The sequence below is a fragment of the Neovison vison genome, chromosome 12, assembly GCF_020171115.1.
Source record: "Neovison vison isolate M4711 chromosome 12, ASM_NN_V1, whole genome shotgun sequence".
NCBI classification, from domain to species: domain Eukaryota; kingdom Metazoa; phylum Chordata; class Mammalia; order Carnivora; family Mustelidae; genus Neogale; species Neogale vison.
Window position 1 is genome coordinate 11692479 of NC_058102.1, and position 13564 is coordinate 11706042.

The 13564-nt window shown below is 42.5% G+C and overlaps 1 protein-coding gene and 1 pseudogene across 12 annotated transcripts in view; one reads left to right on the plus strand and one right to left on the minus strand.

Moving 5' to 3' along the window:
* The window catches only part of RBFOX2 (RNA binding fox-1 homolog 2), a 266184-nt gene that overhangs the window by 11821 nt on the left and 240799 nt on the right, over positions 1-13564 (plus strand). The window lies entirely within an intron of this gene.
* LOC122892386 lies at positions 1641-1890 on the minus strand (annotated as a pseudogene).

The window sequence follows — 13564 nt, forward strand, 5'->3', positions numbered from 1 at the left end:
AGGCAGAGTAGCAGGTGGTGTGTGTGTGGGGAAGCAGGCTCCCTGCTGAGCAGAGAGCCCGATGCGGGGCTCGATCCCAGGACCCCGAGATCATGACCCGAGCCAAAGGCAGAGGCTTAACCCACTGAGCCACCCAGGCGCCCCGATTTTTTTTTTAATGTAATAAGGTCTCCTGATGTTTTTAGGAACTGGTTCTGCTGTGCATGTGCGCGCACGCGCGCGTGTGTGTCCCCTGCTTAGAAAAGCTTTTCCCGCTCTAAGATTATAAAACATAGAATAGGCTGCCAGGCAGAGCTGAGTTGGAGCCTTAGCTTTTCCATATCATAGTTGTATGATCTTGGCGAAGTTATTTAACCTTTCTAAACTCAGCTTCTTCCCTTGTAAAATGTATTCTGTAAGAATTGAAAGAGATGATACATAGAATGTGCTTATTCAGGGCCTGACACATAATAGGTGTTCAGTATATAAAGGCCATATTTGTTATAATTATCAAGCCTTATTTTTTTTGTACCCCAGTTTTTTTTAAAGTTTATTTTTTTAGAGAGAGCACAAGCATGGGGGGATGGGGTTGAAGGAGAACGAGAGAGAATCTCAGACCCTGAGATGAACATGGAGCTGGACAGGGGGCTCAACCCCAGGACCCTGAGATTATTATCCGGCCAAAATCAAGAGTCAGATGCTTAACCAACTGAGCCACCCAGATGCCCCTTGACTTCTTCTTCTTCTTCTTTTTTTTTTTTTTTTAAATTTTATTTATTTATTTGACAGACAGAGATTACAGTTAGGCAGAGAGGCAGGCAGAGAGAGAGGAAGAGAAGCAGGCTCCCCACTGAACAGAGAGCCTGATGTGGGGCTCAATCCCAGGACACCAGGATCATGACCTGACCCAAGGCAGAGGCTTTAACCCACTGAGCCACCCAGGCGCCCCGCCCCTTGACTTCTTTAAGGGCAGGAACAGTCTCTTAGTCTTTCTGTCTTCAGCTTCTCCATGAATATCAGGGAGAATGATAATAAGAAGCCAGTAAATGTTTGTTGAAAAAAAAATCAGTCTTTATAGGGCTTATTTGTAAAAAATCTCTTTAATAATTTTTGTTGCTTTTTCTGTAATCACCATCTTTGGATTTGTAGCTTGGTGACTAAAATTGTACAAAATGTACAGTAATTAAATTTATATAATATTTTATAGTGTATAAAATGCTTTGATATAGATTCTTATTTAGTCCCTACAACAACCCCAAAAGATAGGTGATTCTTTTTCCTATTTTTCTTATGGTAAAGATATACTTCTTTAAGCCTCATGACTAGGAAGTAGCAAAACTGATGCTTCTACCAGATTTTGTGGCTCTTTATTCAGTGCCTTTTCCTTTGGGCCTCATGCCCCTCAAACCAAAGGGTATGATTGAGAAAGAATGAACACTGAACATGAACTTCATTGTCTTCACGTGACATATATTTAATATTGAAAGTATTTTGTCTATTACCTAACAGTAACCCATGTAGTTACAGTAATTCTTGAGTCTTGTAGAAGTCAACACTGACTTCAGTTTCTTCAGTAATTTGGATCTAACCAGTGGTTTTTTTTTTATTTTCAGTTTACTATTTATTTATAACAAATATTCCACATCCATGATCCTCTCTAGTCAGAAGTTCTTTGAAATGATGCTGTCGGCCTTGGCCAGTGGAGGATGGAGTCGTCTGACTCACCCATCCTGCGAATGGCCCCACAGATAGCCTAGGTTTTCAACTGACAGTTGAACCTGCCTGTGGCCTTGTTGGCCACGATCACCTGGATGGGTGTGTGGTCTTTGGTGCCAATGGTGCGATTGCTGGCAGAGCATGTCCGAGGCACGATGTGAGCAGGTCCACAAACTTGCCGGCATCGGTCTGCATGTCGAAGGCGCGCCTGCTGCTCCCACCACGAGCACAGAAAGTGGCCAGTGTTTTGAATTGGGATTTTGCCAAGATTTGGTGTGTGCTTGTATGTGCCACGCATTGTATTAGAGGCTTCATGTGTTTATCTCACTTTCCTGTACTTCATATTTGGGGGAGGTTGAATGGGATAGTTAGTTGCTGTGTATATGGTAATTTGTTATTATTGTTTGCTTGTTATTTGCCTCAAAGTTATCCCATCTGTAATTTTGCTATCAGCTGGTAGATCAGCAGTAGATAAATCACTGGATCGATAATGGTGGGTAGTATGAAATGAGGGTTGAAGGCATCTAGAAGTCATCCTACCAGCTCCCTGCTTCAGCCGGGTAAGGGAGACGATGTGCTCATTTCAGTTATTTTGGGCTCAGTAGGACGGCAAGCAGTAAGCTCAGACTTTGGCTTTAGGTCTAATTAGAGTCTTTCATTTCTTCATCTTTCTTACTATTCTGGTACAGTTTCTCTGAGGGTTTCTTACATGGAGTTTACCTCCCCCACCCTGGCTTGTCATTTATTTATTTATTTATTTATTTAAAAAGATTTTATTTATTTATTTGACAGACAGAGATCACAAGTAGGCAGAGAGGCAGGCAGAGAGAGAGAGGGGAGGAAGCAGGCTCTCCGCGGAGCAGACAGCCCGATGCGGGGCTCGATCTTAGGACCCTGGGATCATGACCTGAGCCGAAGGCAGAGGCTTTAACCCACTGAGCCACCCAGGCGCCTGTGTCATTTATTTTTTAAGCATAGACTATATTCACATGGTGAATGATTCAAAATGCGGAAAAAAGTAAAAAGTGTCTGCCTTGTCCCAACTACCTAGTTTTCTCCTTGGAGGTAACTGTGGTTAGTTTTCTGGCTAGCCTTCCAGAGTTAGTACCTACATAGTATCTTTTCCACTCCCTTTTAGAAACTCAAATGGTGGTATTACAATGCACGCTCCCTGTACTTTGCTTTTCTTTTTCTCTGCATTTGGAGATCAGAACATTTTTTGTAGGTTTTTTTTTTAATTAGGTTTCTGGAATTAGGATTATTCTGTCCTGGGCTACTGAGATAAAACTAAGTCTAAATGTCTCTGGTAGGGCTGAGCCTGATTAGTACAAGACCTCAGAAAGTGGGAGTCTGCATTTCATGGACTCACGGGGTCAGAAACCTAATCTTTCTTTTTAATGTTTCTTGTTTTTATTTTTAGAGACCTGATCTGCATCTCCAGTCTTTCATGTGAATACCCTACAAATCTCTGACTGATGATACCTTTAAAGATATTTGGGCAAAAGATAGGCGTCCTTAGCTCTCCACCTGTCCCAGTCAGCTGGGATCCTGTCCTTATCCACTAGAAGGGCTCTTTTTGGGTCAGATATCCTGTTTGTCATTGAGTTAGTAATGATACTCAGGATCTGCCTTGAGTCATTGCACATGGACTCTAACTGCAGTGTGATTTTATTCGGTATGACACTTTCTATACCAGATGCATCCAGAATGTCCAGCTTATCCTGATTGAATGTCACTGCTGTCAGGAGGCTGGTCAGTGAACCAAGTTTGGTGCTGAATTGTGAGAAAGAAAGATTTAGTTCCTAGTAGGTGTTTGTGTCTTAGCAGCCATAATTGCTGTTGGTTTCACGTAACCCCTGCGTTTGCTGACAGTCCAGGACTGAGGGAATGGTCATCATCATTGGGATGTGACCACTCTCCCAATGAGACCTGATGGGGAGTAAAGAGATACGGTTCCACAAACAAAAAATATATTTTTCCTGTTTAGTAGACAGTGGATTCTGATTCAGACATTAAGACAGCATTAAGGATTGCATGCTTAGGCTTGAGTCTAGCTCTGTTAACCTTTAGAGATTTATGCATTTCAAGGTCTGAAGTAAAACTGTGCTTTTCATAGTTAGCTTCTGCAGTGGACCTTTGTCTCCACAAGGATGTTAGAGGGGAGGTAGCATTCTAGCCGTTTGGAGAATGAGGCCAGGGAGGATGTGTCTTGCGCTCGAGATGGATGCTGACCTCCATTAGACGGTGATGCTGATCTCACCAAACAGCCTTGATGGTCCCAAGGCTTTGCCCTGAGTGAATGAGGCCTGCTCAGTCTCTGGCCCCACGCAGTGAATGGAAGCAGGCGGGGCACCAGATGTTCTGTTGTTTCCCCTGTTGCTTCTTCCTTCATACCTGGTGTAAGGTTTCCAGGCGTTTGTGCAACCCGATCACAGAAAGCGCCTGTCTTAGCAGTCGAGAGATGGGCTGGCAGGTGGCTCAGGTTACTCCCATGTTCCTGATAAGAGCCAGTGATCTGTACTGGTGGCTGCTGGGGTGGGGTGGGGGTAGGAGCTTTACTGCCGGTACCCTGCCCAGCAGGAATGGTGGTGCGGGTCTGTCTGCTGTTTCAGGACTCCCAACAGTGTACCCAAGGCAGCTTGAGAGATTTGGCCAGCATCTCCAGGCAAGCAGTGCAATTTGAAAGGCAGATCTTGCCTTAGAAGTGATGGGTCTTGGGAAATGGTAACACACAGGAGCAGAAGGAGAACCAACATAGAAAATATGAAGTACTAGCCCAAGCAATAGAAATGAGATTATTCAGTCTTTTTTTTTTTTTTTTAAAGATTTTATTTATTTATTTGAGAGAGAGACAGTGAGAGAGAGCATGAGCGAGGAGAAGGTCAGAGAGCGAAGCAGACTCCCCATGGAGCTGGGAGCCTGATGTGGGACTCGATCCCGGGACTCCAGGATCACGCCCTGAGCCGAAGGCAGTCGTCCAACCAACTGCGCCACCCAGGCGTCCCGAGATTATTCAGTCTTTTTAACTTAAAACCCAGTTAAAGATTTTATCGAGTCCAGTAGTGTCAGGCACAGTGATTAAGACTTGAATTTGCAGTGGGGAAGTAGATGTGTACACCGGTAACTTTCCTGCCGTGTGAAAATTGCTCTGATAGAGGTATACACTGAGTATATGTCAAAGTCTAGTAGTTCGGGAACATAGACTCTTTGCACAACTCTATCAGAGCGATTATCACACTGTATTAAGATCCTGGATTAAAAGGCATTCTGGTATCAGACTGCTTAGATTCAGATTGTCTGTATACCTACTTATCTGTGTGTCCTTCGGGCAAGTTACTTACCTCCTCTGTGCTTCAGTTGTTCATCTGTAAAATGGGGAAAATAGTTTCTCCTGGCAAAGTTGTTGTGAGTATTAAGTGAGTGTGTACAGTAAAACGTGTTTGGAGGAGTGCCTGGTCCATGATGAACACTGCATGTGTCGTCGGTTGTTACGGTGGTGCTTGTGGCACCAAGCAGGGCCACCAGAGACCACGGCAAACATGTGCTGACCAGTGACAGCGCAGAGTTCAGGATTTATTGTATCCCCTGAAAGATTTTTAGGACAATGCCAGGGACTGTACAGAAGCAAATGAATGAAATGTTAACCAACTCTGTGATTGTGTACAGTATACGATGAGAGTCCATTATTTGGAAAGTTGGGTAAGAAAAATAATGTGAGAAGCTTCAGGATCCCATGGCAGTTTCAGAGAAAGAACCTTACTGTTCCTTTGGGAGTTGCATGGGAGGCCCTCTGCTTTCTTGAAATTTTAAAGATAGGCTATATATCTTTAAGGTAGGATAATACTTTATTTTGGGCAAGTATTTCTTGCTTTTTAACCCCCCCCCCAGGAGAAACTATTTTAGATCAGAATCTATCCATCCATCCATCCTTTCTTACCTACCTCCCCCTTCTAAAAGGGAAACATTGCTGATATTTAAATCACTTTCATTTTTCCTTATATGAAAGGTAAACCTCGGGGTGCCTGAGTGGCGCAGTTGGTTGAGCATCTGACTTCGGTCCAGGTCATGATCTCAGGATCTTGGAATCCAGCCCCGCATCAGGCTCCATGTTCAGGGGAGAGTCTGCTTCTCCCTCTCCTTTTCCCTCTGCCCCTCCGCCTTCTCCTGATCTTTGTCTCTCTCTCAAATAAATAAAATCTTAAAAAAAAAAAAAAAGGTATACCTCTCATTGTGCAAAAACTCCTACTCTTTTTATTTTTTTTAAAGTTATCTCTCTGCCCAACATGGGGTTCAGACTCACCACCCTGAGATCAAGATTGCACACTCCTCTGCCTTAGCCAGGCAGACCCCCCCAAAAGCCCCTGCTCTTTTGCTTGGCGCTTCATTTATTCACTTAACAACATTTAAATGCGTCCAATAGGCTAGACTGTGGGGCTGCAGAGTAAAAGGAACATTATAATGGAGCCTGTGAAGTTTATCATGGGAGGTTTCTGGAACCAACTAACTATACATTGAAACAAAAATTTAGAGACACATGTATTGCTAAGTGTGTAGGTAGAGAAGTAGGTACTCACGTTGCTGGTGGGGTGAAAAGCCACATACCCTTTGTGAAAAGCTGTTTAGCAATATCTGCTAAAACGTAAAATGCATGTATTCTTTGACTCAGCAGCTCTATTTCTAGGAATTTATCCAACAGATACTTCTGCATCTGTGTGTGAGAATATACATTACAAAATTACTTGAAGTAGCAAACCATTGAACAAAAGAAAATGCTCTTCAACAGGAAATCTGTGAACTAAAATAAGGTACATCAGTAGGATGGGATATCATGCATTTATTACAGAGAATGAGACAGCTCTCCATGAACAAACAGAAGACTCAAATACATCAAGCGTAAAAATTCAGGGTGCAGAAAAGTGTATAGTTTTCTGCTGTTAATAAAAATAATATAGTAATATTATTAATATAATAATGAAAAGCATATATTCTTGTACACACAGACTGTCTTTGCTGGGAATCACAAGATCCCGATAGCGCGTTGTATCTGGGGAGGGTTATTAAGTGACAGAGAAGTAGGGGTATAGTTGAAGACTTACTATAGTCTTTTGTGCCTTTAGAGTTTTGTATTACATGCTCGTGTTGTTTTAAAAATAATTTACTAAAATGATGTAGGAGTAAGTATAGGAGCTGTTTTACTTGTAATTGAATTTGCTAATTTTTATAGAAAAATGAAGTCGTGTGTTAGAGCCAAAGTGTGCTAATTCTGCTTACCACAAGGAAAAAAATAGTGCCGGTGGTGGCACACGGCCATTTTAATTTTGTCTGTCACGTTGTTTATTAGTATATAGGCTGTTGATGGTGCTTATATTTATTATTAACTGTGTCTTATTCCGGAAGGCTAAAATCTCTGATTATAACAAGAATGCTGATACGATGGGGTGGGTAAATGTAGACACGGTTGCAAATGGAAGTCATGTGAGAAGTGATGGGCGAATACTTGTACAGGGTGAATTCTTCGACAACACAGACAGTTGTGAAGAGGCAAGGGCAAGTCATGAAGTGAGCTGAGGAGAAATAAAACAAGTTAAAACCATTACCATAAGCCATTTTTCTTCAGTGTTTCCTCACTAGATGTACACCCAATGGGTTACTTGGATTTTTTTCATATTGGAATTTTATGGACTAGTGGACTTAGGAACGGCCTTTCATTCCAGACCCAACCTGGGGTAATAGAGGAGCTTCTGTACCCTGATAGGAATGAGTGCAGTGTTTCTATGGGAGCATAATAAAGAGATTCTTATCCAGCTGGGTGGCATGGGCCCAGGAAGAGCATTCTGCAGGAGCTGTTGCTGAGGACTGAGTGAGTGAGTAGGGGCTAGGCCTGTAGGGGAGACAAGAGGGGGTTAGGCGAGTAGGGGAGAGGAGAGGCAGGGACAGGCCATTCCAGGCAAAAGTGGCAGCACGTGCAAGGACAAGGTGAGAGGAACCACAGGTAGGTCAGTGGCGGGGGGACGGATAGGGGTTTTTCCAAAGTCTTTGGCGGTTGGTGCACCCACAGACTGCTGTCCTCCTGCAGTCATGTATGCCGTTGTTCTTGAAGTTGACGTGGTGGTGATGGTGATTGGATTGTCCCACCCCTCAAGGAACATAACCTTGTGGTAGGTGGAGTAGTGATGCTCTCTGTTTCATGGAAGAAAAACAAGAGAGAACAAAGAAAATCTGTATTTGGTTAATGTTGTATGCATGTGGTTGACCTGTCTTCTAGCAGAACGCCACATTTTTCTGCAGCTGCCTCCATCCTTGAAGAGGCCTTCTCTCTGTTTGGAATCACGGTTTGAGTGCTGCGCGGAAACAACTTGAACCTGATGTTCCCTTTCATCACATTTAAGTCTGTATGACGTACTTTCTACCGTGCAGGCACGCATTTTGCTCTTCATAGTTTGGAATGCTGTAACAACAATGTTTTGTCGGTCAGAGGCGTCCAAAAAATTTTATGAATGTTAATGTGCTTGATCTCACAGTATACCAGGATAGGTGGCAGGTAGGCAAGTGATTTTTGTTTTGTTCTGTTTTTTACATATCTTGTATATTAGCCCATTTTGGTTGTCAGTGCCTCTTAAGGAGAAAGTTTCTCCTTTGAAGCTGGGACGTTGTCTGGGCTTTGAATTCACTCAAAGAAAAATTATTCTGGAAAGCTTGAACTAAACCTGGTTAAATGCTTCTGAGTTATGGGAGAGGGATTGAAAAAAACTTTTTTAGCTAAAAATAATTTTGCTCCCAAGTTACCAAAAATGGCTCACTAGAAATGCTTTTAAGATACTTGTCTAAGCTACCATAAGCTGAAGGTCAAGAAAAACGTTTAGAACATGTCTTGAGAAATGATTGGCTCTATTTTGCCAAAGCTTTTGCCAGGCTTCTTATTCCATAATTATCTCATGGGACAGAAGCTGGTGGAAAGCGTTATGCCTTTGATTCGATAGGGACCTTGAGGTTCTTTAAGTGAAACGTGGATGCTGCCTGTTTCTTCTGATGGTAAGCTTGTATCTGCGGAAGGCATTAGGGTGGGTGCAAACGGGACATTTAATTCTAAAAATATTGTGCCATGGTTTCTGCTGATTAAGGACTTGTAGTCCTTGTGTCCCGTTGCAGAACGGTTGTACTCTCGGAAAATATTGGTCATTCTTCACAGAGAACCAGGGGATGGGTCTTTAGCATGTGGGATTGCCATCGATGGTCTCTTAGCCCGTTCAGGTACTCCTCTGCCTCTCCCAGAGTTCTGGCGTCGAGAGTCACTCACAGTTCCGGGTGGCACTTCTTTATTTGTGGTATGGCCGGTTACCATTGGCACTTACATTTTATTCTTCATTCTCACACCTCTACGTGCTCTAATGATGACCCCAGGGACCCATTTGCAGCAGCAGTGTGTGCCATCGGTTGGCGGGGATAGCTTGAGAAACTGGAGAGGCAATGTCGACTTTCCTTGAGGTTGCTTAGAGTTGCAAAATAAAATCTTGAATTAGAATGAGATTTAGAGCTTTTTTTCCCCCTCGTAGAAAGCACTCTTTTAAATATAAAGCCATGATGTTTTTCCTTTCTGAATTGAACACCTGTTTATTGAGCACCAAATGTCTAGGAGGTAAGGAGAAGGCAGGTGACTAAGCTCAGGTCCCAGGACCTCCTTCCTTCAGTTCGGGGAGAAAAGTAGCCTGCAGGCAGGGTGTTCTTGGCACCTTGAGGAGAGGAGAAGAACCTCAAAATATGGTAAGAATTCATCAAAAAGTGGGATAAAAGGATTACTAAGTCTCAGTTAAGTGGCAGCTTGAATTGAGGTGGTCCTAATGGTTTCTTTATCAGACTGTACTGAGAAGCGCCCGTTACCCTGGGTGGGGTACGCGGAAGCCGGAACAGACAAGTTCAGGTGCAGTAAGCGGGTGGGAGAAGACAAGGACAGGAGCTTGTGATACGAATTTGAGATCTTGATGTTGGAGGAGTTTGGGTAGTGACCATTCCCAAGGACTAGTTATCAGACGGATGATTATGGTGGAGGAAAGCATGCTGGAAATAAATAGGTTGAACTTGGAGGCTTTGGAAGGGTTGTCAGCCCAAGGACTGACATCACTGAGGACTAAGCATTGGGATCATTGGGCAGGTTGACAGAAGGTCTTGGCAGTTGAGGAAGTAGTACGATGTATGAGCATTAACTCGGTTGTTCTCAACTTGGGGAGATTTTGCCCAAACATTTGGTGATGTCTGGAGACGTTTTTGATTTTTGTGGCTGTCACGGTGCTGCTGGTGTCTGCTGGGTAGAGGCCAGGGGTGCTGTTTAACACCCTAAAACACATAGGGTAGCCACCTCATGACGAGCGAGCCAATCTGAGAAGTAGTGCCAAGGTAGACAAACCCCGCATTACCTTTGTTGAGTAAAGGCAACAGAATTTGATTGTTTCTCCTCCCTTCCACTCTGCTCTGTAGAACTCTGCACATCCGTTTGTGCTTTTCTTTAGTGATCGTTTATGGAGCTCCGCTTATATGCAAGACAGCATGCTAGGTAGGCATTAGAACATAAAGAGTAGTTAGACATCACCTCCTTTTTAAAGTTTATTTTAAATTATAAATTAATATGTAAATATATTCTTACAAATAAAAAACCCAGAAACAAACAGGTAAAGCCAGTGGTGACTTTGACCACCACCTGCAATTCCTTCTCTAGAGGTAGCCAGAGTTGTCAGTTTGGACATTAGGGTGCCTCCCCTGCATCTGTTTTCTTTCCTTCCCTTGGATGCTTTGAGGTGTGCTTTGGAACATTTGTCCTAGGCTGCACATTTCTTAAAACAGGGACCAGGTGTCAGGTTTCTCTTTTTGACTTTTTATTATAATATACATGGTATACAGTTGTCACCCAGGAAGTGTTTGATGAAAAACTAATGAATTGGTGGAAAAGCAGCAGTGGGGAGAACAAAGAGAATGCCAAGTCCTAGTGATGGCCTTTAGGCTTTGGAAGGCTATAGGGCAGGTTTATGGGGAAAATGAGTTAATGCTAATATAGAGAAATATTGAAAGTGAAGAAAAATTCAAAGCTGTAGGGGTATGAAAAGGTTGCCAGGAGCCCAGGTGATGAGCCCGTACATTGGTAAAGAAAGGGTTGAGAAGGAACAGAGAGCTTCATCGTATAGGGTTCAAGAGTTCAGGGAGAGGTATTACGGGACGAGTCTTTTGAAGAAGGTTATTGCATGGTAGCTGTGGAGAAGAACTTAGCTTTTTACAGAACTGGAAGAGTTCTAGAGTTCCTTCTGGAGTGTTGGTGTTGATAGAAGCTTTGGTAGTTTCTGTTCTGTTCTAGAGGTTTTCTGTTCATTTAGGTCCTTAGAGATGCGTACTCCTTTATATACCTACAGTCTCCTCTTCATTTTTCAGTGAACAGAATGTTTTAGGGAACATTTTGTTTCACCTTTATACAGATCAACCTCATTCTTTGGAAATGACCACATAGTACTCCATAGAAAGGTGTTTTTTTTTTAAATCATGATTTGTTTAAACATTCCTGTTGCTAGACATGTAGGTTGTTTCCAGTCTTTTGCTACTGTAAGCAATGCCGCTTCTATGTGTGTTCTTCTGTGAACATAGGTAAGTACATGAGAACAGATTCTGAGAAGTGGAATTGTTGGTTTCTAAGGGCAGTTATGTTTAAATTTTTTATAGGTATTGCCAAGCAGCCTCCAAAATTGTGTACTCCTGTGAACGGCAAAGCAGAGTGACTTTTACCTGTCCTCTTGGCAAAGTGTTTCCATACTTTTTCAACAGTTTAAGTGAAAAATGGTGTCTTGATCTTTTATATGTCTGTAATATAAGGGGATTTTTTTTTAAATGCCTCAAATTCATTTGTATTTCTTTGTCATGAACTCAGGTTTAAAAGAATTAAAGAATTTTTCTTTAATTGGTAATGTTTATGCATTAAGGAAATTAGCTCCTGTCATTCATGATGCACAATTTCCCATTCATTTTGTCATTGTCCTTTGAATTTGTTTGTAGCTTACAAGTATGTATGTGTTTACATGTGTTTGGAATGTAGTTGAATATGTAAGGTATTTTCAAAATTTCGGATTTTTTTTTTTTCCTGGGAAAGAGCTTCTACACTCTGAGCTTTAAAAATAACTTTCTTAGGGGATCTAGGTGGCTCAGTAGGTCAGGTCATGATCCAAGGGTCCTGGGATCAAGCCCTGCATTGGGCTCCCTGATCAGCAGGAAGTCTGTTTCTCCTTCTCACTCTCCCTGTGTTGTGTGCTGTCTCTCTCTCAAGTAAATGCATAAATTGAAAAAAAAAAAAGCTTTCTGTGCTTTCTTTTAGTATTTTAATGGAACACCTGGATTTTTAGTTTCACTTCTGTTTTTTATTTAGTTTTGTGAGATCAGGAAGTTATGTAATCTCTCAGAGCCTCAGTTTCCTAAACTGGAAGAATCAGATCAGATGATTTGTAACATTGTAAGGAACTTTCAGTTATAACATTTGTTTGCTTTTTTTTTTTTTTTTTTAAGATTTTATTTATTTATTAGAGAGAGCACCAGGCACAAGCAGCGGGGGCAACAGAGGGAGAGGGAGAAGCAGGCTCCCCACCCAGTAGGGAGCCTGATGTGGGTCTCCATCCCAGGATCCTGGAATCATGACCTGAGCCCAAGGCAGGTGCTTAACAGACTGAGCCATCCGGGTGCCCCACATTTGTTTGCTTTTGAGTGAAATTTACTTTTGTGTTGTGTAGAGATGTGAGCAGGGGGCAGGGATAGGGAAAGAGATAAAGAGGTTGACAGGCCGACATGGAAGGAAGACAGGCAAAAGGCACAAAGTGGGACAGAGAGAGAAACCAGGACTGTGGACAAAACCCAAAACAGCCCTAGAGAAGATCAAGGAAAAGCATAGGAAAACAGACACAAGGAATGTGTAGCTGAGACCCCTAGTGGGATGCATTTTTCGTATCGTAGGAGGTGAAACACATTTTGGGTACCTTTCTTCATTCCCTCTCCCTCTTTTCTCCTTCCCTCCATCCCTCTGTTTTCCTTCCTTCCTTTTTAGAATAAAGATAAGTGTAATACAGAGTTGTGAATTAGCACAAATCCTAAAGAGCAAAAATCAAAGCTTCAGTCTTCCTCATGCCGCACATATGTAATGCTTAGGGCCAGGTGCTTTGAACTCCTTGGACACAAGTGTGTGTTGGAATTGTTCTTGTAATACCGATTTATTGTCTAGCGATCAGTCCCTTTCCAGATCTAAAATTCTGTGTTTAAATATTGTGTATGGGTTTTAGCATTCCTGAAAGAACTGTAACTTCTGCATTTCCTGCTTTTAGATTTTAAATCTATGAAGTTAATAGTGCCTTCCTGTGTTTTTTAATTTTTTTTAAATTTTTTATTTTATGTCTAAGACAAGTTCTCCCCACAGATTATAGCCTTAAGAAGCCTAGCTTCTGCCTGTGGACACCTGTCTCCTGTGAAGACCTGGGCCGGGCCACTCCAGTGCTTCCCTCTTAGAGTTTCCCTCTGTGGGAGGCATGGATGTATGTGTAGGCAACTAAAATTCTCACGTGACCAGACCCTCTGCAGTCTCAGGTTCAATTATTTTCGTTACTTACTATTTTTTTAGAGGGTGGAGGGGCAGAGGGAGAGGGAAAGAGGGGATCTTAAGCAGGTTCCACGCCCAGTGTGGAGCCCAGCACAGGGCTCAGTCGGTTTCACGGCCCCGAGATCATGACCTGAGCCAAAATCAAGAGTTTGCCGCTCAACCGACTGAGCCACCCAGGTGCTCCTCCATTACTTACTTTTTAAAAATCAATGTGTACTTTGCCCTTAGACCCTAATTATGATTCTTTTTTCTTGTTGC